Source organism: Rhinolophus hipposideros (assembly GCF_964194185.1).
Source record: "Rhinolophus hipposideros genome assembly, chromosome: 17".
In the NCBI taxonomy this organism is placed as follows: Eukaryota; Metazoa; Chordata; class Mammalia; order Chiroptera; family Rhinolophidae; genus Rhinolophus; species Rhinolophus hipposideros.
In genome coordinates this window covers 11043172-11068139 of record NC_138063.1, presented here as the reverse complement: position 1 = coordinate 11068139, position 24968 = coordinate 11043172, and the positions used below count along the sequence as shown (strand labels likewise).

General features: G+C 42.2%; 1 protein-coding gene across 7 annotated transcripts in view; it reads right to left on the bottom strand.

The window, feature by feature from the left end:
• Nucleotides 1–24968, bottom strand: part of RNF152 (ring finger protein 152) — a 69957-nt gene that overhangs the window by 9318 nt on the left and 35671 nt on the right. Inside the window, exon 3 of one of the 7 annotated variants that reach the window (XM_081078070.1) lies at nt 6374–6486. The exons of the other annotated variants lie outside the window; for them this stretch is intronic. The gene's annotated coding sequence lies outside the window, so the exon portion shown is untranslated. The remainder of the gene's footprint in view (nt 1–6373; nt 6487–24968) is intronic. 7 annotated transcript variants of the gene reach the window in all.

The window sequence follows — 24968 nt, the reverse complement described above, 5'->3', positions numbered from 1 at the left end:
AGCCACAGGTGCAAGAGAAGGTCGTGTGTGGAGCTTAGAAGTGGGAAAGAGCGTGGACCACTGCCGTGGTGAACATGGAATGGAAGAGAAATCCCAAAGGTGCTAGCGACGAGGGTAGAATTCTTCTAATATTATAATCAAGGTACTGACTTTATTTTTGCATGTTGGTTTATTTCTTAAAAGAAAACACAGTGTTTGCTGTGGAATATTGGCAAATTCTCTTATCTATCCTTATGTTCAAGCTCCTTGACAGAGGCTGGCCATGATCTTAGAGACTGTAGCAAGATGGGAATGTGCCTGGGTGGGAAGGATTGATCACTTTGAGCTCCAATGGCAGAAACGACAAATTGGGGAGGGATACCCCCAAAAGCATAGATTTCCTCCAATTTCGTGAATTGGGAGAGAACTTTCCTCAACAATGGCACTCAGGATAACAACATTCAAACTAAATGCAGTTGAGAAACAAAAAATGTGTTGTGACACCAATATCAAAACTGTGACTGTGACCACCGAGTTATTTCTTAACCTTTCTTCTTTCCATATTATTTACCTTCTTTCCAAAAAAAATAATAAAAAGCAGCTTTGCAAAATGGGAAGAATGAAGGTTTGGGCCTCAAAGACTCTTGAGTCATATCCTTGCTCTCTCACTACCGGCTGTGACACTGGCACGTCATACCTCCTTGGAGCCTGCTGCCTCCCTGGCCAAACCTGCTTTCCTTTTAAATTTAATGATGGAGTTGTGGTTGACGGTCACGTGAGTTCAGGGTTCACATACCGTCAGGTAGTGAAGGACTCGGTGCCAGTTCTCTGCTCCTCCCCTCTCCCCACACTGCTGTGTGTGCTCTGCCCGCAGGCACTTCCAGACTCTCAAAGAACCACCATTTTGAACAGCTTGGGAGGACTGCACGTGTTCTCCTTAGCCCTGCCCCACGACATGCCAACACCATCATTTTTCAAGAAAAACAACATGCAATTTTATTCACGAATTTATGTTCCAAGTAACGTTCATTTAATTGCTGCTGAGCTCCCTTTTAAACATCAGATTATATTACTCAGTTTCCAGCTCCATCCAAGTAAGCTCTAGGCCTTACAATCCAGTGGAACACAAAAGGAACAGCAGAATGGTAAAACAGTTCCTATTTTCCAAGCTCAGCCACTCAAGCTACTGTGACAGCAGCCTCTCAGACTTAAACGCCGATTTGTTCTATATTAAGCCAGCCTGTACTGCATTCCAGTTTACGTTCTAGAGCATAACTAGTAATGATGATGACTAGTTAGGTAAAGAGAAGAAAATTTATGGGGCTATAGACCAAAGCTAATGATGAATCATTCTTTCTCCCTTTCGTCATCAACTCAAAAGATGTGCGTCAATGATAGAAGAAAGGGAATGGAAACAAGGCCCACATTAGGTAGAAAAGAAAGTCAGAATCCCTGGTCAAATAAATGCACAAGCACACACTGGCAACTGCTTTAGGCACCTGTGCGTTGGCAAGACGTGATGCTCAAATGAAATACTTATTAAATTTCAAAGGAAAGAGTACCTTGTTGGAATGCATAAGAACAAGCATATACTGAAGTACATTGGAACAATTTTTCACTGTCACTGCAATTTATTTTGAAAGAACCTAAAGCAAAGATCAAAGAGAAAGACCACAGAAAAGAGTCACAGTGGCTAAGGGAGGGCATTCTCAAAATAATTATGGCTTACAGAATAAAATTTATACGTTCAAACACATCTTCCTAAAATGGTACTTAGTTTCATATATAACATCAATTACACAATCTGCAGATAAAAGGCCTTGAATAATCATTGAAAGTGATACTAACACATGCCTTGGTTTTAAAATACTTTAAAAAACGGACTGAGATTCATGTATATGGGGGAAGCATGATTTGGGGGGAAAACTGTCAAAACCCAAAGGGGTGTGTGTGTTGCTGCTGTTGTTTGGGGGCAGTGAATATTTGGTACTTCATAACATTGATATATCTTCACAAAATCAATTTTTTTAAAACCATATCATTTTAAGCATCTTTATAAAAGGTGTGGGTATGATAAAATACTCTCCTGACTTTAGTGAGTGGTAAAATCACAAAGGGTGCCAACACTGAATTTTTATAACCCCAGTTGCTTTTAAAAGTCCAGGCATGAGGATAAAAAAGCCAACGAAATAAATAATCCAGATAGTTTTACTCTTAAGACTCTTCAGACTCATCATATATCCTCATTTAGATTTGTGACAGTGGCATTCGTTATGGAGCCTTCCCTTAGAACTGCTGCAAGAGCCGATATTGATTAAATCTATAATTATATCTGGTTGACCTTGAATTGGTCCATTTGACGGTCTACGTGAGAACCTTAAATTTAACGGTTGTGTTGAGAAAAATCTCAAAGTCAGAGATTAAACTAGACACTGTACTGCATTTCTTATTCTACTAAAGTAGCATGTCTTTCTGATGTAGGCCATTTACTTAATTCTTCGAGAAAATGTAAATATCGGAAATGGGATTCAACAGCATAAGTACAATTCCGTTTAATTTGGTATTTCAGCTGGCAAGACCACTTAGTTATATTGGATCTTACCAAACACTTCAATTAGTGGCAAGAATGGGAACGGTCTGGCGGTGACAGATGTCACCGACTTGGTCCCCTGGTACAAAGAGCAATCCTTTCAGGACGCACCTGCCTAATATACGGAGAGTTCAATTGGTGCAACTACTCCCTTTCTTTTAATGGAAAAGGCAGTGGATTCCAGGACTCTGACAAATCTCGAATGAGAATTTCATTGGCCCAACCTCTACTATTGGCACTGATTCCTCCAATGAGCACCTTGGTTTACTGTATTTGATGGTGCAAAGAATCTAGAAAGTGAAAATGGTCACTTAAAAGTCTTGGGTGACCAAAGAAATGGAGCAGGGGGTGGTGACAGTGCTGGAGGCAGTCTGGCCTTGGTAGCTGAGGTAGGTAGGGTGGGACAGAAAGATCGATGGGTTAAACGGGCAGGATGCCATGGTCAGCCCAGGGCCTTGCCACACTACCAAAGGTCTGGCCCTGCCAGCACTTCCCGCTGGGCCAACCATGGGCCCCATGGACCTGAGCACAGTGTAGGTGCCATCCCTGTCTGCACATGCCCATCCTGATACTGCAAAAACACAACTCAGCAAACAGCTGAAACTGAACCATGGTCTCCAGGAGCATTTCATTTACACAAAAGCATTTAAGTTAAGAAAAAAGATATGTGGAATCTAAAGAAAAAAATAAATGAATGAACTAATCAGAAACAGTCTCAGAGACATAGAGGAAAAACTGAGGGTTGCTAGATGGGAGGGGAGGGAGGGATAAAGGGGAAGGTGAGGGGATTAGAAAGCACAGACAGTAACCATAAGATGGCTACGGGGATACGAAAGTCAATTTGGGGAATGTAATCAATAATGTTGTAAAGATTTTGTAGGGTATCCGATGGACACTTGTCTCATTAGGGAGACCACCTCAGGGATGATGTAGTATATATATGTGTGTATATATATATATTATATATATATACACACACATATATATATATATATTTACAAGAAGTGGAGTACAGCATTAGGAATAGAGACAGTGGAAATGTAATGGCTGTATGTGATGTCAGAGTGGTAGTAGATTGGGGGAGGGGGGTTAGCACTCTGTGAGGGATATAAATGATAAATGTCTAACTACTACATTGTTTTGTGCACCTGAAACTAATTTAAAAAATGTTAAAAAAGATAAAGGAATTTGACCCACCTACAGTATAGTGATACTTATTTAAAATCAAAGTATATTGGAATCAAGACATTTAAAGGCAAATTTCAGTATTGCCATGTGTGACAATAACTACTGGTTTTTGTTGGTTGGTTTGTTTTAATATCTATTGGATAATTATTTATATTAGGAATCAGGAGGTAAGGATTTTAGCTTTAATTCTGCCCTTAAGTAGATGGGTTACCTTAAGCAAATCACCGCTCCACAAATTTCAGTGTCCTCACCTGCGAAGACACTGGACTAAATGATCCCCTAGAGTATCTTCTGGTAAAAATAATTCTACGACCTAAGTAATTGCTAGACACACTCCTGGGTTTTTGACAGCAAGAGCTGTCAAGCTGTTTGTTCTATGCTTATTATACCTGACAGGCAATTTGTAAATATTATCTGCTAACGATCTCATAAGAACGCACATTCACATGAGATAGTAGGCATCTAAATAAATGGCGGGCAGCTTACGCTACAAGTTTCTTCCTTATGCCTTTGGTTTAATGAATGAGTCTAAGTAGAGCTAACACCGTTAACAAATGCCACAACATTGTAGTAACATCAAAAGAATAACTATTTGATGTCTAATCAGTAACCTTCTCGGATAAAGTAAGATATCCCTATTACCTAAAGGTGCTACCAGGTGAAGGTGGTTCCAACTCTTCTTTGAAAAGAAGCCGGTATGGCTGTCCCATTCATGCAGGGGCCAACGTTAACACAGGCATTAATCACACACACTGCCTCACCTTGTCTTGCTCTGATCACCCAGTGACAGTTAAGAAAAAGTTGCGGAGAGTCACAAAAGCAGCAAAGGGATAAATATAAAAGACTGTCAGGGGATTCCCAGGCTCCTTGGAGAGAAGGGGTGATAAAAGATGCCATGAGACAGACAGGTAGGCAGAGCAAATGGTCAGTTACCCCAGCTCCTAGAATTCTGAGTAGAGCTGAAGGAACTGACAAGTCAGGCACATAAGTAAAGCCAAAGAAATGGAAAACAAACAAAAATCTGAAGTCTTCCCAATGGTTGGACATCAACTAATGCAAAACATGTAGTGGGAGGACAACACAAATTACTGTGAACCCACCGTGTGCCGAGCATGGGCCAAGGCACTGGGGACGGCGTGCCAAACAAGTCTGCGACCTCAAGGGGCTTGGATGTGCAACCTGCAGGAAGAGCCGTGTAAAGAGCCACTGGAAGGAGGAAGGGGAGACAGGGCACCGAAAGGATACTCTTCCTCTAGTGATCATATATTTTCAGTTGATCACACATAGGGCTTAGAACCACTAAGCAAAGCACTATCATTATTTATTAGAGCTGGAAAGGGTATTGAAACCCAAGGAGCCTGCAAGCTGGTCCCAGAGACACTGGAGCGCAAGAAAAGTCAGAGGGAAGGACACCGAAATTTCCTTTTATTTGATTAAGCATCACATCTGACCAATGTCGGCACCATCCTAGGCAGCAAAATGGGCTCTGACCCTCTGTCATGGGAGGGTGTCATGGGGGTCTCTGGTCCGGCTCTCCACACAAGAACGCAGGACATGGTGAGGCCAAAAAGGAACACCCACAGAGCCACAGATAGGGGAGTCATACCACTATATTCTCCCTGGCAGCTGGGTTGGAGACACAGGGAGCAAACATCTGCCAGTACCCCAACAAGGGGTCTTCCTGCCCAGTCTCGCTGGTGGCTGCGTGAGACACAGGAAGTAGGATCCACAGGATCCGCAATCCGCCGTCCACTTTTCTGCCTGCCAACCCACCCCTGCTAACTGCAATCCCCCGTTCTAACTGCAATCTGCCGTTGGTAGCATAGGCACTGCAGTTACATTAGTGCTTAATGGCTAACGGGTTACAGCTGACGGCCAACTACTACCCAAGGCAGCACCTTTCCACGAGAAGCCTAGAGCCTGGAAACTGCTCTCTGGGACTCTGTACCCACACCCTCAAAAGATACAGAAGTTTAAGGTGGTATCTCAAGGCCATCTAAAGACAGCCCAATGCCAAAAATGCGCAGTAAGTCATTGTTGTGGAGAAGGGTTTGGGGACTTGGGTTGTGCATTAAGGACTGAGACCCCCAATAGGCGAGCTTCCTGGACAGGAAACGCCTCTCTACTGCGGCCCCCACTGCCCTGCTTGTCATGTGCAGGGCACAGAGGACTACTGAAAGCCCCAGACAAACTTCCAAGGTAAATATTTGCATTTTCATAACAAGAACCATGCATGTGCAGTCCCCACTCCTATTTTTTTACCCAACCGCAAATTCTAGCACAAAGTGAAAACCTTAAGGCGATTTGTTTTTAAATGTTTTCTTGCTACATTTTATCTACATCAAGGACCCCACAACCTTTTTCCTTGTAAAGGGGCAGGTAAGAAGTATTTTAGGCTTCACGGGTTACATAGGCTCTTTCACAAATACTCAACAACTCTGCCATCAAAATGTGAAAGCCGTCACAGACAACAGACAATGTGTCACTGCATTTACAAAAACAGGCCCACCCCGATCTATTCTCATCGGCCCTGCCCTTAATCCCCTAAATTCAGTCTATTACTCTGGAGACACTGATCTTCAAATTAGCATATTGCTCTAACATTAGCCATCTTACCTTGTTTCCTGTCAAGCTACAGAATGCAAAATATTCTCGTAGTGATTTGGGGAGACAAGGGAATAGCAGCTTTTACAGATGCAGCATCTTTTTAAATGACTGTTTCCAGGCAACTGGAGGAAAGAGCAAAGAACATTAAAAATCACCACCATTTGCCTGTCCTGCCAACAGCAAGTACTAAGACCATCAGTAAGAACATACAGATAGACTTCCAAACTTTCTTCACACTTAAAAATGTGAATCTATTTCTTCAACAACACGATCGATGAGTCCAGAATTCATTACGACAGCTCCCAATCACAGGCTACCCTCCACTGGATGGAACTACAGAGACGTGATGAGAATGCCTCCTGATAGTCTGAACTCCGGATACAATTCCTGTGTTCATTTGACTACTTATGGCAAGCCTCGACGGAGCTGAACAAATTTACCTTTGGCCAGGAGAACCTCAGCTTTACCCAGAATAGACATTGGGTCAATTCCCCACACGGAGCATTCTTTCAAAAGTGTCTCAGAATGTGTATTTTTTCCCCCCTCAAGATTCTTCAAATTAACTGGAGAACATTCTATATTAAACACTTGAAAAGAATGGTACATTAAAAACCTGGTGGGTTTTACAGATCTTTCTTTGACTAAGTCTATTCAAAAGTCATTCATAAGATTATTCTCTCTGAGCAGAGTGTTTGTTGCTGCAGTCTCCCCACCTCCCTCGGAATCCATGGTTCATCGCAGGAGTTCAGCCTCAAACTGAAGTTGCAAAGATTTCCTAAAGGCATCCATACTAAAATTAAGCGCCGAGGGGAGTCAGCTGTCACTCTGTTCATTACTTCTGCTTTCTCTTCCTTCCAGCTGCAGTAACTCAATGAGGGTTGATTTTCCATTTAGGCAAGGTAGGAAGAAAAAAAGTACCACCCCCCAAACTCGATACTGAACAGTGGAGCAACCAAATGCCATCAGCCATTTATCCATCTTTCCTAACCAAACAGTAAGTCCCAAAGATTTCTTTTCTTGCTTTCTTATATTTAAGTAACCTTTAATGCAAAGCTTATCAACAATAAAATGCACATATTTTAAACATAGAGTTCAACAAGTTTCGATAAATGTTCACCATGGTGTAAACACTACACCAATCAAACTATTTCCATCACCCCAAAATGTTCCTTTGTCCATCATTCCTATCTCCAGCCCGGCCCCCACGAGCAGCCTCTGTTCTGCTTTCTAGCTTTGAATATTTAAAATCCTACCTATGGGTGTTGGTTTAGGGAGAAGTGGCAATATTCTGAGTGTACTGTCAGATGACCTAGGACCGTGTTTTTGGAAATAAGGTGTTAGTTCAACTTCTCCTTCATATTTCCCAGAGAAATGCTCGAGTAACAAATACTACTACGAATGCATTCATACAAATACGTATTGAGTACGAGATGCCATTTTAGGTTTGGAGGAATCTAAAGAAAAAAAGATGGGGCCTCCCCTGCAAAGATAGCCATGCTAATAACTTCAGCACAATATGATTTGGGCTTAAGATGGGGATCAGGTAGAAGTGGAAGAGAGAGTGCCTGGGTCTGTCTGGAGACGCCAGGAAAGATTTTTCAGGAAAAGACGGCATTTTCACTTCAAGGGTGAGGAAGCAGCATATGCAAAGAGAGACCTGGGTGAGGCAGAGCGAGTATGGTTAGGGGCAGGGGCCAGAGCTGTAGCCTCCTGCCACTGACACAAATAGCTCTGTGACAGGGAACAGTAAGAGCACCCACCTCACAGGTTGTTCAGAATAAAATGCATTAACATGGGGTAAGCACTTAGAACAGTACCTGGCACCCAGTTGGCTCTTCCTGGTATAATCACCATCTGATGAGATGGAAAAAGAAGGCCGGTCTGCCATGCAGGGCGGTGGGGTTGGAGCGTATTAACTAATCAGCCAGTGAAGCACAGCCCTTCCCTCCATGCTCCGAGCCCAGTGGAGAGGCAGGTAAAGAAACACGTGGAGCCGTTAAAGCATGGCCTGGGCGACGCTGTTCTCAAGCAAAACTGGAGGAAACAGCTGGGTCCCAAAGCTGAAATGGCACTTCCTCCTCCTTCACATTCCAGTTCTAATGAAGAGAACAGCTGTCCCCGCAGGCTGGGAAAGGCCAGGTCACCAGGTGGCAGCAGGGGCAGACAGCAAAACCTGACCCCCAAGGAGAGCAAATAGGCTGGGGGAGCAGAGAGGGAAAGAGAGGAGGGAGAAGGAGGAAGGTGAGGAGGAGGGAGGAGAGATGAGGGGGAAGAATGAAACCAAAGCAGGGCCCTTTCCCCTCCTCCTTCCAATCCTCAGTGAGAGGTACTAAGGCCAAGGGGTACTGAGCAAGGCCGAGGCCCCCAGGAAATGGCAGACGCAGTTCTTATGTTTGGGAAAAGGTGGGAAAGAATAGAAGAGTGGCCCCTCCCCTTCCTATTGGGCAGTTCAGATTTTCTCCTGTAAACAGTAGGACCTGTCAATCATAACTACATTATCATCACTTTTTTTCAACCATTTAAACCATTTGAAAGTGCACGATTCAGTGGCATTAAGTGTATTCATAATATTGTAACTATCACCACTATTCCCAGAACTTTTTCATCATCCCTAATAGAAATTCTGTCCCCATTAGACAGTAACTCCCACTTTCCCCCTCCCCCTGCCCCTGGAAGCCTCTATTCTGCTTTCCATCTCTCTGAATTTGCCTGTTCTGCGGCCCTCATATAAGTGGAATCATACAGTACATGTCCTCTTGTGTCTGGCCTACTTCACTAAGCATGTTTTCAAGTTTCATCCATGTTGAACCATGTATCAGAATTTCATCCCTTTTTATAGCTCAGTAATATTCCATTGTGCATAAATTTTTAAAGCTCCTCTGGCAGCAGAGTGGAGAATGAATTAGTTCAAGTGAACAGGAGGGATGGGCATGGCTGGAATGAAAGTAGTGGGGGTGGGGGGCGAGGGGGGTGAGCAAAGGATCAGTGAGTGAGGGAAAGGTCCCAGGTTTCTGGTTCAGGCAACTGGAGGGGCACAGCTCTGATGAAGTGTATTATAGCAAGGGGTCTGAAGGTCAGAGAGCTGGCCAAAACACTTCTGAATCTCGAAATTTCCTATCTACTGATGTCCTGACTTCTATGTGAAATTTAGATAAATACTGGGAAACCATCTTTACCACAATTTTATTTACATGAAGTTATATTTCACTAATTATTAGACAACAAAGAGATAGATTATTTTCAGTAATAGGACTTCTAGAAAAAAACAGCCGAGGGGAAGAGACTGAATCACAAATGTTTAAGTTTATAGCTATTAAACCTTAACAGTGTTCACATTCTCACCTCTGAAAAGCTACAGTAAAATACTTGTCAGACATTCTGTGGTGCCATGCTAGAGCTACTAGGTCATCACATTGTCAAATAGCCACTATCTCTAGGCCCACAGCCATTCCTTGCCTTGTAAATTCCTTTCTCTCTAATCACTGGGCTGTGATTACAGAATCAACAAGGGGAAAAGCTAGATTCACCATCTTTCCCTTTGTTACGGATTCAGTTTGAGCTCCTTCCTCATCCTCAAATAATCATATTCTTACAGATTAATGAAGTTTGCTGACCATGGTAGGTGGTACATAGTGGGCACTCACTTAGTCAATAACACCTGGATAAAAGTGCATGCCTGCCACTCACTGATATTATCTTGAAAATAAGAATATTCAGCTTTCTAAGAATCCCCAAACTGAAAGGTGAGGTTATGGATTATCCCAAATGTTTCTCCCTAAGGCTATGCACAAGTATTTAAGCTGCAAGAGGAAAAAAATTAAGCACTTTCTCGGACATAATGCTTATCCCCTACTCTCATCAAGTTCTCTAGACACAAAAACACTGTAAAAATACAATTTTCATGTCAGATAGAAAGCAATAATTCATTGTATTAAAAATCTTTACATGTCAATGACCTCTATAAAAAATGTTTTCTTGTTAAATATTAACGCTTAAAGGTCTCATCATCAAATAAAAAACGATTTACTTCCAAAACACTGTATTTAATTATGTAACCCTTTAGAATACAAATACATATTCTAAACATAGTCATGTGGGAATGTAGTATATGTGTTATGATCTGTAAGTATATACATATAGACCACATAAAATCTAACTTTTTTTTTCTTTTTGGGAAACTAAGAGATAGACAATTCCTAAGTCTAAAACTGGTTTTGTTATGGAGTTATTGCAAATATTCTTTATAACATCAAATATATTCAATTTTAGGGGAAGTAAAATATCTGTCATATTTTTAAACAGTTGAGAGTTACTTAAGCATCAGAATTAATTAGTAATGGTCAACACTTAAATAGTAATTTCCACCAATGCAAAAGGTTATTTTATTATTTTGTTTGGTTGGGTTAAAGTCTTTCTAAAACATTTTGGATTTGGACCAGAAGGAAAATCTGTATTGTTTTTAAAATATATGGATATTTAATTTTTGTATGGATACTTAATTTGTGTGTTAAATACACGTGTATATACATCTTAACTAAAACTACTTAAAACATAAAAGTATCTATCTTTAGAATACAGAATGTTTATTTGTTCTAAGCTAGTATTTTTAGTTAAATAATTGATGTCTTATTTGTTGAAAACTGGTATCCCAATTCGGTAGGGCAAAAATATTTTCCCAAATAGCCATATAGTACACCCTATTAAAGCACTACACCTTGTTTAGTCTACCAATCCCTTGTTGAATTTCAACTTTCATTTCACTTGCAAAAAATTCTCAATAACTTACCTTCTTAGAATAGGCACAAAACGTGTCCACTAATACTAAGTTCACATTTTCTAAATTACCCAAACCCTACCTTTGAATTTAAAACAGTCTGATTGAACAAAGCATACATTTTGTAAGTAGAATGTAAATGAAAACAGTCCTTCAAGCCAGTAGATAAAATTGATAGGATTTTAGAAACTATCCCAATCTAGAGCTCCCCTGCCTGATAGGAAAAATGTGTTTTCAACCACCAAATAGAAATTTGCTATCGCTGCCGTTGCTGAGCCTTTGTCAGTGAGCTCTCATTTTGAGTTCCTCTAATAACACAGTGAATCTATGCATATCTACTGAATTCAAAATTTTTATCAAGGCAGAAGAAATAGTGAAGCACAACTCAAGTCCGTGTGTCACTTATTCGATGGCAGTGAGCTTCCTCCTATTCCTGACTCAATGTTGCTACTAAAATTCACTGACGTTTACCAACAGACAAAAGGGCCGTTTCCTTGCTTTATGTATATGCTAGCATATACATAAGAGGAGTAAAACAACAAATACAGATTGAAATAAAAATAGACTTCTCTCAAAGCATTAACGGAGGTAGGTCTCGGGAATAGGATTAAATTGGTTTGTTGAGACAGCTGGTCTATTTCAGAAACTAGTTCTCTGATGCTCTTGGTTATTGAGTAACTTAAAAGAAGGTCAAATTGTACCTGCTTTAAAAGGGGAGAAGAGGCAGCAAAGCCTCCAAGAAATTCAGATCTAAGGTGATTCACAGGGACCCACTGCTACAGCTGCAAATCCAATCCCAGCTTCCACCAGAACTCCAGTCCTTCAAATGATTGCTTTAATTATTGAAATTCTGTTCCCATCTAATGGAATGTCAATGAGACCACAGACGCTCTCACACACGATTTCCTGAGGAAGTGATTCTAGAGCTAACATCTGTCTGTTATCTTGTCAGTTTGTTTTTCTTTAGCTAAAGGGAAAGACTCCTCGAGCTCTAAGGCCAAAGGGGCTATGCATTTTTAAAATTCCAACTATCCCTGAAACTGGATTATAATAAGCAGATAAAGAGACAGAAACATCGTGACAACAATTTGAAGAGGTTTTTCTTTCTGTTCATCTATCCAGAATGGGGCAATACATCAGGCAGGTGATCGTCCTCAATTATGGCTACTTTCGTAATCAGATTGTCATTTGCATAAAAAAAATTTAGTTTTATCTACCAGGTAAAATATCAAATACACTGGGAACACCAACTCCTTCTGTTGTGAGTGTGGTTAGCTAGCCACCACTGCAAAACTGCTCTATTCCATAAATCAGCAAGTTGTCATTCATGCAATCAACAATCCAATGCCATCCAATGATTTATTGAGCACCTACTATGAACCAGGCACTGGACCCAATAATGTGGCGTCTAGTTACTTGTCCAATCATCTTTTTGTCATACCCTGGCTTGAATCCCATGCTCCAGCCACTCTGAGCCATTTGAATGTCTCTAAAAGCAACACAACATGCCTCTCTCACCTCTAAACCTTGGTACACACATCATTCTCTTACCTTAGAAGTGCTATCCCTCCCTTTTTTGGCCTGGAAAAATTCAGCCCCAATGTCCATCATCAATTCTTAGAAGTCTGACCTTACCGCTCTAGCTGGGTTAGACAACACTTGCGTGATCTCTGCGGACCCCTTTCTATAATGATCATATTCTGATTACTTGTGTCTCCCCCACTGGAAAAGGAGTTCAGGGCAGAAACCTACACACACACCCCGTATTAAGCCATCTGAGGTGTTTAACGGACTCCTGTTTACCTGCATCTCCCCCAACTAAAATGAAGACGCTAAGGTCAAGGACCAATCTGTCTTGTATTTTTTTCCTCAGAACCTAAGCAATGACTAGCATTTAGTCAGTGCTCAATGAAGGCTCATCAAATGAAAACTAATTGGTATCAGGCCATTTTTAAAAAGTTAAGGATATATGGTCACCAGTATTTGTAGGTAATTCATAAGCATGATAAGGTTCATGCATTAACAGTATGTTTTTATTTACCTCCTCCTCCTGGAATGGTAAGTTTGTTAAAGAAAAGAGTTACTGTGTAGGTAACTAAATATAGATGTTAAACTAGTACTTCTACAAAATATTTGAGTCCATGACTCATAATGTCCACTGAAGACCAAATAAATCAGTGCCTGGGGCTGAAGTCCCAACATACATATCTGCAAAAAGCTCCCTGAGCAATTGCGATGTCAATTGAGGGTTGAAAGCCGCAGATAATTCCTTACTCTAAGTAAAAGGGCTCTACAATCTACCCCCAAACAGACACTCTCAAATGTTGCTCTTGGGGGAAACAAAATGGTAGGAGGAAAATGGGTCATTATCTAATAAAGCTATAGATAACTTTGCCTGTTGACCCAGCAGTCCTAAGTATTCATTCTGGAAATACATCTCCATAGATGTATTTCATATCCACAAGGTAATTCATTTTGTTATTACTTGCAATCACAATTATGCTGGAGTAAAAAGGAAAAAACCTAAATTCCCATTCACAGAAACTAAGTGATATCTGTCCACGTGATAGTTAGACTGTGGCGGCACAAAAGAATAAAGATGTGTATGAACTGCTTTGGAATGACAGCTTGGTTATATTGTTAACTGAAAAAAGCAAGGTGAAAGAAAGAAGGGGAGTGAGAATATATATGTACTTGTTTTTACAAAAATAAACGGGGGACAAAGCAATTAATGTAAATAATCACCAGAAAGGGGGTGAGTGGGAACAGCGAGGAAGGGCATGGGAGAGGCCTCTGTCAGTACACGTTTTATACATTTGTGGCTTTTAAGTCATGTAAACAATTTAAATAGCCAACAAAAGTTAACTAAATCAAAAAGGATGAACAAAATCAAACAGAAACAGAAACAAGTAAACTAAACTCAAGCTGACAACATAAACACGTTCGCACACCCTAAGTGGAATACATTCTTTAATAGGAATAATAACAAAAACTTCCCAGCAATCTCGAACTTCACTTAGTTGCTTTGTTGTTGGTATTGCTGCGAGTGCAGTAGTAATTCTGAAACTGTTTTGTGTATACTACATACTACAACAAATAAGCAATTATATTGATGTTGTTGGGAAACAAGATTTTCTCACTGTGGGAGAAGGAAAATAAAAACACTGGAATGAAAGAAGGTGAGAAGGAACTTGTGTTGAATTTAAATTGGAACCATAATATAATCATGACTTACATGTAGCTATTTCTAAGCTTTGCCCACTGACCAGGCCTAGAAACAATGACAGTCCAGAAATAATGAGCATGCTCAGTTCCTAGATCTCGGTTTTTAAATACCGTTTCTCACTAAAAGGAACCTGAAATCCTTTGGAAATGGTTGGTTCCAGGTCTGGGGCAGGGAAGATACAAAGTGAGCCTGAACTGTTCTATAGCACCACCAAGTAAGGAAGATGGGGACATGCCAAATGGCCATAGGAGATAGGCGTTAGCTGGAAGGTACTTGAATCGTACGGGTCAACTTTGGCAACATTTGAACATAGAAAAGAATGATGGTGCTATCGACTAAATGTTTGTGTCCCCTAACTCACATGTGGAAGCCCTACCCCCCAGTGTGATTGATGGTACTTGGAGGTAATTAGGTTTAGATGAGGTCATGATGCTGAAACCCCCCACATGGGATCAGTCTCTTATAAGAAAAGGAAGAGACCAAAGCCCTCTCTTCTTTCTCTGCCATCTGAAGACACAGTGAGAAGGCAGCCATCTGCAAGCCAGAAAGAGGGTTCTACCAGGAACTGAATCTGCCTGCACCTTCACCTTGGACTTCCCAGCCTCCGGGACTGGGAGAAATAAACGTTTGTTGTTTAAGCCACCTGGTCTGTGGCATTTTGTTAGAGCATCCTGAGCTGAATAAGAGAGAGGTGATGTTTTATAAGACATTGCATCAAAAAACAAAACAAAACAAAACAAAAAAACAAAACATCCCCTGGCTCCACAGTGATACTGAAAGGGGAAAAAAACAGAAAAAGAAGGGGAAAGACAGGGAGAGAGGATTTTTCTTTTTTAATTGACGACTGCTAGCGTATGAAAAACAACTGATTAAATTTTTAAAACCACCATTTTGCCATCTCCGAATGAAGTGACTGATTTAAGTAAAGATCATCCATAGATGCTTAAATCAGTGGGTGAAAGGTTGTTAAAAGACAGGACATTTACTTACTTCGAAGTATCAGCTCACAGATTGCTTATGAATTGGTAAAGAGAAAGGTCATCTTTACGGTGGAGACCTGGCAGATACCACCTTAACCAAAGAACAAACTTAGCACCACCCACTAATGGGGCAGACCGATGCTGCCAGGTACCTCCAACAGTCCCGCCACGGCGAGCACAGCATCACTTATGATGTTCATTTTGAATTTAATCATGAGGGCATGAGACGTGTAGGGCTGGAATGGGCTCCTCAAAACTGCCAACGTCAGGGAAAGAGAAACAAAGAGCAAGGAGACTGTCTTGGATGATAAGAGACCGAGGAGATGGGTGACCAAATACAATGCATAAACCACAGTGGGATCCAGGATGGGTTGGGGGATCTGTATAGTAATAAGAGATTTTTGCACATGGACTGTATATTAAATGATATTATTGAATTAAGGGTTCATTTCTTGGGTGTCATTGATGATGTGATTTTGTAGGAGAATATTCCCAGATTCATGCTGGAAGTGTTCTGGGGTGAAGTGTCATGGCACCTGCAAATGGGGCAAAATGTTAAAACTCATCTGCATTCCACCTGTTTACTTATTCCTTCTATTTCTAAGATTACAGGTGCAAGAAATCCTCGATGCAGCTAAAGTAAGCCTCTCACACATCTAGAAAAGCTGCCAATCACTCTACAAAAATGTGGGGAAGGCTCTACAAAAACAAAATGTTTTGTTATGGGCTGAATTGTTGAGCATGCTTAGTTCCTAGATCTATAGGTTGAAGTCCTACCCTCTCGTACCTCAGACTGTGACTGTTTTTGGAGACAGGGCCCGTAAAGAAGTGATTAAGTTAAAATGAGATCATTAGGGTGAGCCCAAATCTAACATGACTGTCCTTCTAAGAAAGGGACAAAGACTAGTAGAGCGGGAAGACCACAGGACGACACAGAGGGAACATGGCTACCTGCAAGCTGGGGGGGTGTCAGAGGAAACCAACCTACCAACAGCTTGATCTCCGACTGCCAGCCTCCAGAACTGTGAGGAAATGCACTTCTGTTGTTTAGGCCACCGGTCTGTGCTACTTTGTCACAGCAGCCCGAGCAAACTATTAACTGACTTTGTGCTTTTCTTGATTAATTTTCTGTTTTGCCAGGCAGAGTGTCTGGATCACGGCGCCCAAATGCAGGCGTCCCTCCAGACCTCACGGGGGGGAGGGGCACACAGGTCCTTCCACCCCATTCATCACACAGGCCCATCTCCCATCCCCACGCCCTCCCCTTGGCACCAGGACACCCTCCACCTCCCGGTTCCTGGCCGCTGTGCTCTCAGTGCTCCCCCTCATGTGCCTGACAAAGCTGGAGGCTCCCTCCCCCTCAGTCCTCAGCCCTTTTCAGCCCCTGTTAAACCACTTCCCATGCTGGGTTCTAACTGCTGCTTCACTCACAGTCTTCTCCCCAGACTTCGGTTTTTCTAGAGCAGGAAACACATGTGCCTTATCTTTTTTTTAATGTTCCTTATCTTTGTAAACCGCAGCACTTACGCCCATGCTAGGCATTCATATCTTCGGTGAATTAAATTAATATGAAACACAAACAACCCTATACACTTGATTTCAGACTCCCCTACTGGTTTTTCATCTACTCTGGCATGTTCAAGGGACCAGAACAGCAATCACAAAAACGACCCTAAAGATCAGCCCTATAACCAAAGGCACAGGAGTAATACTTAAATCATTCTATTTCGGCCTGTACTTCGAGCCAGCATGATTTTCCAATGAATCTCAGAGAACCAAAATAAAATGGAATGCATCTCAGTGTAAGCTTCAACCAAACTGTCTTTCTAGAATAAACTGTTCTCCTCCTTCTGAAGACCCGGGCACCTCTCCCCTCCCCCCGCCAACTTGGTCCCAAAGCATCTATTGGCGCGTACCCTGACAGTACTAGCAATCGAAGCTAGGAAGAGACAGTAGAGAAGCCACGTACCAGGAAGGCCTTGGGGGACCCGGCGAAGGACAGCACAGATGGACACACGTCTGCTGTTCAAACCCCACTCAGGACCCCTGCTTTCACCTCCACAGCAGATCCATCCCAGCCTTGACCCCACCCTTTCTCAGGACTCAACTCCCTGCCTCCCATTTACTCCCTCCTAGGGCATCTTTGGCCTTTCTGTAGGTTACGTTCCTTTGTCCTAAACTGATACTTCCCTTCTGTCCGTTGGTCCTTCTTATCCCCATTGGAATCTGCTTCTCTGCTGAAGACGAGATAGGCTGCCAACTCATCCTCGACCTTCTTCCCTTGACTGCTATTTGAGCTGACCATTGCCACTGTCATCTACAACTTCAATAAACATAATGATTACCTATGGGACCCCACCTTGTTGCAAACAACAAATACCTTTCTCCCCTCCCCAAACTACGTGATAGTAAGTTGCAGACCTGAGATCCCATTATTCCGGTACGCTCAAAGTATTTGCTACATAACCGCGGAACCATTCGAATCAGAATATTAACACTGGTACACGACCACAGACTCCACAGTTCCAACTTCACCAAATGTCTTAAGAATGAATGCAAAGGGACAGAATCCAGGGTCACACGTTGCTTTCACTTGTCACGTTTCTTTATTTTTCTTCCATCTGAAACAGTTCCTCAGTCTTCTCTTGACTCGTAACCTTGACCATTTGGAAGCTTACTGGAAGTTGTTTTGTAGAATGCCCCGCAATTTGAGTTTCTCTGATATTTTCTCATGAATAAATTCAGGTTATACATTTCTTTTTTTTGTTGTTTTTTTTTTGGTGGGGAGAAGGTAGACATAGAAGTGATGCTGTAATTTTCTCATTCCATCCTAGTAAGTGGTTGTGTTATATTAACTTGATCACTTGTGTTTCCTGGGTTTCTTTAATCCCCTCCCTTTTATATTTAAAAAGTATTTTGTGGAGAAATACTCTGACGCTATGTAAATATCTTGTTCCTTATCAAAATATTTGGCCCACTAATTTTAGCATGCTTAGAAATTTGTTGTCTGAATTAATTATAATATGATGGTTGCGAAATCATGATTTTTAACTATACCCTTTCTTCTACATTTATTAGTTGACATTCTGTGGAAGGTAGAATGTCCTCTTTTCCTTATTTATTTTATTCATATTAGTACAGACTCAGGGATTTTATGTTATTCAATGAATTATAATCCATTACTGCTATATTTATTTTGATGCTGAAAACGCACCCCGTTTGGCAATTGGGAGCTCCTTCGAGGTGGCTCCTGCATTGTTCTGACCTGTGCTCATCACTCTGTCAGCACTTCCTTGTGGCAAAAAAAAAAAAAAGACTTAAGCTCATCTTATACTTACCCTGCCCCAGGCCCAGAATCAGTTATTATCTCCAAGGAATTCGTTCTTTTTAGTGCAGAACGGCATTTAAAAACAAAGACCTGGGCAATAGGTGTGCTCGTGGACATTAGGTATCACTGTTCCCAGCCCTGTCAAAGAACCCAGCTAGGAAATGTATGTACCCTCTGAGCGCCACCGGAGACGTGCAAAGTCTTGTTCCCATGAAGCAGATAAGACTCAACATCAGTAGAATCTCCTAGGATCCTGAGACCTGGACTGGTCTGTCTTTCCTTCTTAACCCACAACCCAAGGAGCTGTGCCTTCAAAGAGGGGGTCTTGTCCAGTCTCTCACAGCCCTCTTCCCTTCCAAAGCCTCACGCAGTGCTCTGGGGGCTCCTACTTCCATCTGTTGTGTCACCATTGATCTCGCTCCTCACCATATTACTCTCTACGTGTGCTTCTAACTTCTTGGCTTCATAGGTGGACTTTCAAAGTCCCTGGGTCCTAGGCAGCCTGAGAGCCAGGCCTGCCCTGCACACAACTCCACCTCAGCTCCCAGAACCCAGGACCCTGGGGACCTGTTTGTCCCAGAGAAGAACTCCCTCTTTGAAAAACAGAACCAAAAAAGGATTTACATTCTTAACAGTGTAGCCCAGCTTACTCTACATTCTTAAGTGTAGTCCAGCTCACTTACATTAATTTCTAATGGATAAAGGAAGTTTTTTGTGGTGCAGCAAAGTGACACGTACCTTTTTAGGTTTGTGGGGGTGATTTTTGGTCCCAAGGTCGAAAATCCTCAGCTAGTTTTGCTTTTCTGAGCTTCTTTCCTTTCTCTACCTCGGACACCCGTTTTCTACAGGCATCCGTGTTATTCCTCCCTACTGATCTGCCATTCCCAGAAGCAGGTATGCATCTAGGTAACCTAGAAAAAACACATACGTCTTCTGGTTCCTACTACCTATGTAGGAGCCTGATATGGGGTGAAGAAGTCCCACAGTGTTATGAAACAGCCCTTCATGGGAAAGACGATGAGAAGTCAGCCTCAGACTATTGTGGATTCCGTCTTCTGCTTTTTAGGAATTCCTACGGGTTCCGGGTTCTGTAAGTGATGGATGTTTAGTAACATTGTCAGTCTAGTGAGCAGTGATTTCTAGTGGGTACTCATAAACAGTGGACCTTAGAGCTTTCATTTTTCCAAGGTGGGAGAGGCACATAATAAATACCTCCAGAACCACAACGTGATACGACACTAGCTATTGCAGCTCAAGGAACCAATATCCATGAAATAGTCTTATCCACTAATCACAGTTACAAAATGGCATATCCCCTAGCTGTGCTGTGCGACAAATCTCATACTCTCTATTTAAGAATAAATAAACAAATGAGTACAAGGGGGCCTAACTTTTTTTTTTGATGTAGGGTAGTGAGACCTTTGTAACCATTCCTTTTCTAGCCTAATGATTCTTAAGTTTTGGGGGTTACCAACCATTCTGAGAAAGTGATAGGGTACCCTCTCTGAGAGGGTAGAGGTGCAAAAAACTACACATATGTACACAAACAGAATTGTGCCTGTGACTTCAGGGAGTTCCATTACTAAAGCCCCAGATGAAGAACCTCTACGCTAGGTCACTGCTTCTGAAACGTTGATGTACCAGTGAATCACCAGTGCTGCTTTGAGTGGCATAGTTCCAAACAGAGATGAACACACTTTTTCTGTACAGGGACCGATGGTAAATAATTTAGGCATTGCAAGTCATACAGTATCTGTTACAACTACTCAACTCTGCCCTTGTAGCAGAAAGCAGCCATATACAATACGCAAACAAATGAATGTGTGTGTGTTCCAATAAAATTTTATTTACACAAACAAAAGGCAGGCTGGATTTGGCCTGGGGGCGATACTAGTAGGCATTACTTTGATGCCAGCCCAGGGAATGTAACAGTAAATCACAGCACTATACTCCGTTCTCATTTTTCTTACGGGTTCACATTTGTTTTCACCATAAGTGTATCAGATTCACTTTGTTATATACTTAACCAGAAATTCCCATGACTACATTTCTTTTCCTACTGAACAGTTTGTTTTGAACAAGCCATTGTTCCATTTTCCAGCCGACACAACGAGGGTCAGAAGAATCCCACATTATAAACATTTCCTGAAAGACCCTTTGTGGCCTAGTTTTCTAACTCACAGCACAGTTCCACTAACTGACAGCTGACCACACGCCAGACATACAAGCAGAGCACATTCTCTTGTGTTCCAAGCAGCCCGTTTCGCCTCTGGAGGCTGTAGTCATTTTTTAACAAGCTTGGCAGCTGTCAGACTCAGGCCAACAGTCACATGGGCTTTGTTTTCCTGGAGTCTTGTTTTCTCAAAAATTAGGACCTGCAACAGGCTCTCCTCTGGTCTATCCCTTCCTTCCTGGCAAAAGACCAAGTGCTTGCCTTTCGAGCGCCTTCCTGGGTGAGCTTCACCGAGTTGCTGTTTCCTGACTGGTTCGGGCAACTCACCTCAATCACAACCATGTGACTCCACAGAATGTAAGTGGTTTAAGTGGGTGTCCTCCCAGGTGTCCTGCATTTTAAAATTCAGACCTGGCGAGGTGCCTGGTGACCTGCTCTATGGGAAGGATTGTAGAATGGCCCACGAGGTTCCAGGGGCACCTCGACAATCATTTCTGAGTGATTGAGGAAAACTATTTTGTTTTCAACTCATGCACACCCTAACAGGAAAGCCAGCTCTGGCTTAGGCCAATGGCATGTTTTTTTCAAGTCAAGCCTCACCAAATTAGATAGTCACTTTCTTCAGGATTGTCAACTGTTGTTCAGAAACCTGTGGTACCGAGGTGTCCAAAAGGCACAAGTGTAAAAACTCTACAAAGCACAAATGACGCCGATCACTTTGCATGAAAGCCTAAATCAAATTCATGAGCAAGCTCCTTTTATAAAACCTCATGCAACTAATCTGAAGCGTATGAGTAATAGGACTTTGGACATCATAAAAACATACCCACTGCCGACCTTCACTATGGCAGAGAACACTCAACATGTCTATCTGGAATAAGTCACATGGGCTCTTGTGGTTTTTGTGTATTTGTTATTGTTGTGTGTGCATGAGAAACACGTTCGGGACTGCAGGATAGTCACAGCACCATTTTTTACCTCGAAGGTAAGCTTCTTTTTCTAAATCACTAGCACAAACAGTCCAACAAATTATTCATCTTTCGTCTACCCAGTAACTTTGGGGTTTATGAGAGAATAAAAGTAATGATAAACAGGTCTGTCACATGTGCTTGAAACTTGTATCTCCAGTGAGGTCAATAAGATGCAATGAAACTTGATTTCTCAAAGGAATGTGCAAAATGCATTTTATCCTAGTTTTTAAAGGCTCTGATGACCTTTAGAAATTCATGGTGGCCTTGAAAAAAGGCATTTATTCACCTACTCAGCCAAGTGATGAACGATTTATGTAGGGCAAATAACAAAGAACTTACTTCATTCATTTTATTCCCTGTTCCTCCTGGGGGCCATAAGTGGATATGAGGGCAGAAAAATGTTGATGACCCTGCAGGGTTTTTATACTAGTAGGCAGGCGAGGTGAAGATGATTTTATTATTCCCTTATAGAGGTGACAGTTTTGGCTGCGCTGTAGAAGCAGGGGAACGCTAGGGATCTCAGGTAAAACCTGGTTAGACAATGAAGCCACTCTGAGTGCCAGACCTCTCTCCAAGCCCACATGCCAGCTCATGCCAATTGGGTACACAGCACATACCATTCAGGCTGCCACTCAAGCCAACTGGGCCACCTGGGAGCTTCTGTGCTAGAAAGCATCAACCTGTCATCTATGAAGGTGCTGAAGTTTGACGTTTATAGTCAAAAAGGTTTCTTCCCTTACAACATGTTTGGAGAATTTTTCTAGCATTTCATCTTCAATGGGTGGGCACATTCATACTTGAAGACATTGCCCAGTGTATGTGATTAACCCTCAAATACATGCACACTCTCCACCCTTCGAGAAACTGGCTTCCCACAGCAGAGGCAGCCCAGCTGACAGTCCTCCCAATGAAAACACTCTTCCCAGTAATCACTTCCATGTGGTGAACCACATACCCTCTCAGACTTTTAGCCAATTCTCAATCCAACCATGCATGCTTGCGCTTGTTCTTGGCTTTTTCCTAACCTTAAAAAATTAATAATAATAAAAAATTTCCCCAAAACCATTCTTGGAGAGTGGCTATGGTATCGTGAAATAAAAAGTCAAAAGTACGACAGTCTCTTCGTCCCAAAGAGTGGACCACTCTATGCACCCTAGACCCACCCACTTCCCTCCCCCGTGCCCACTGCCCAGTGGAACCTCATCTGCTCCAATCTCAGCCTGACCTCGTGTCGCTGTTCAAGCTCTTCCTGCTGCCAAGAGCCTTCCTCCTTCCATCCTTGGCTGGACAACTGTTTGGCTTGGAGGTTAAGGTCGGATGGTGGGGGCCCCAAACAGACTGATGCACTCCCCTCCTATCCTCACACTTTGTTCCCATGTAATTCCTTATTGAGTGTTTGCTAGAGTCTAAGCCCCCGGAGGATTTACTGCCGCCTACCAACACCGAGCACACAGCAGGCGTGCACCATACATTCCAGTAAATTTGTCCCGTGTTCCCCCCAAATGAAGACTAGGTCTTATACCATATTTCCCCAAAAATAAGAGCGGGTCTTATATTAATTTTTGTACCAAAAGATGCCTTAGGACGTATTTTCAGGGGATGTCTTATTTTTTCATGTACAACAATCTACATTTATTCAAATACAGTCATGTTATCTTCTTTTGGAACATCATCAAAATGTCCTAAATGTGTCCGTCTGACTGATGGTCTTAACTGGGGCTTATTTTCGGGGTAGGCCTTATTTTCGGGGAAACACAGTAGAGACATTTATGAAAGAAGCTGGAAGCAGAAGCTTACTCTTCTTCAACAGCAGGAAAGTCAGACGAAGCAACGCCCCGACAGCTAGAAGCACTGAACTGCCTAAAGAGAACTTTGCTTGGGCAGAGCCGAGGAAATTCACTCATCCTCACTAATCCATACTAGAAGCTCAACTGTTGTCACTCACTAGCTACTCGACCTTTTGCAAGTCACTTAACCTCCCTGGGTTTCAGTTTCCTCATCTGTTAAGCAAGAACAATCACACCTTCCTCCAAGTATTGTTTTGAGGATTAAATGGGTAACTAGTAAAGAATCTCGCCCAGTAGCCAGCACATAATAGCTGCTCAGTAAACACTGCTGATCTTTCCCCATACTCACAGTCTAACTTCACTGTGGGAGCAACTGTGGCACTGCCAATAAGAAAACAGAACACACACACAGACACACACACGAGAAAAGCACAAGAAAGGTACCAGAATAACATCTAAAAGAAAAAAATCTATCTAAACGGGCAGCAAAGCTTTGACACACAAGAAAATTGGGACTTTGCTAAACGTGCTATTTCCATTTGCATGAGGTTTGCTTTTGTGGCTAACTTGAAACCCTCATTGCATAATGCCATAACACGCAGCTCTGCTCTAAAAAAGGTTCGGTGCAGCTATAGTCAGAGCTGGTAAAACAGTGCCAACAGTCTCTTGGCTCAGAATAAATTTCCACAAGTGTCCTTGAATCTGTTAACTATGCAAAGATGGTTTTTGCATCAATGGAAAATATAGGCATTGTATATTCTGCCTTGAGGCTTACTCTCAAAATCACTACAGCCATGGTGTAAACATTTCTTTTTCTTAAAACACATCTCAGAGAAAGCCAGCCACCAAGCATGATACAATTTGAAACTCAAAACTATCATTCACACATTGACAAGTAACACATTTGAGATCACCGCTGGGGTTTCTTGTAGACTTAGCAAAGTTAACATGTCCAGAATGGAATTCTTGGTCTCCTTCCAGCCCACCCCAAAGCCTGCTCTTCCCACAGCTCAGTTACTGGCAACTTCTAACAACTCAGCATCACTCATGACTCCCATCGCTGTCATACCTCATAGTCTTCCTACCCCACCAGCTTCACCTTTTCAAAAATATCTCGAATCCAATCACCTTTCCTGTCTCCTCTGCCTCCACCCTGGGCCAGGCCACCACCCTTCTCACCAGTATTGGCGATAGTCTCATCTGGCTCCACGTCCCCTCCTTTGTCCCCCTTAAGTCTGCCCTTGGTACGGCATCTAGAGTGTTGTGACAACAGAAGTCAAAGCAAGCTATCACTTCCTCAAACCTGCCATAGCCACTCATTTCTTAAGAAGTAAAACCAAAGTTCTCGCCTCTCAGATGTCGATG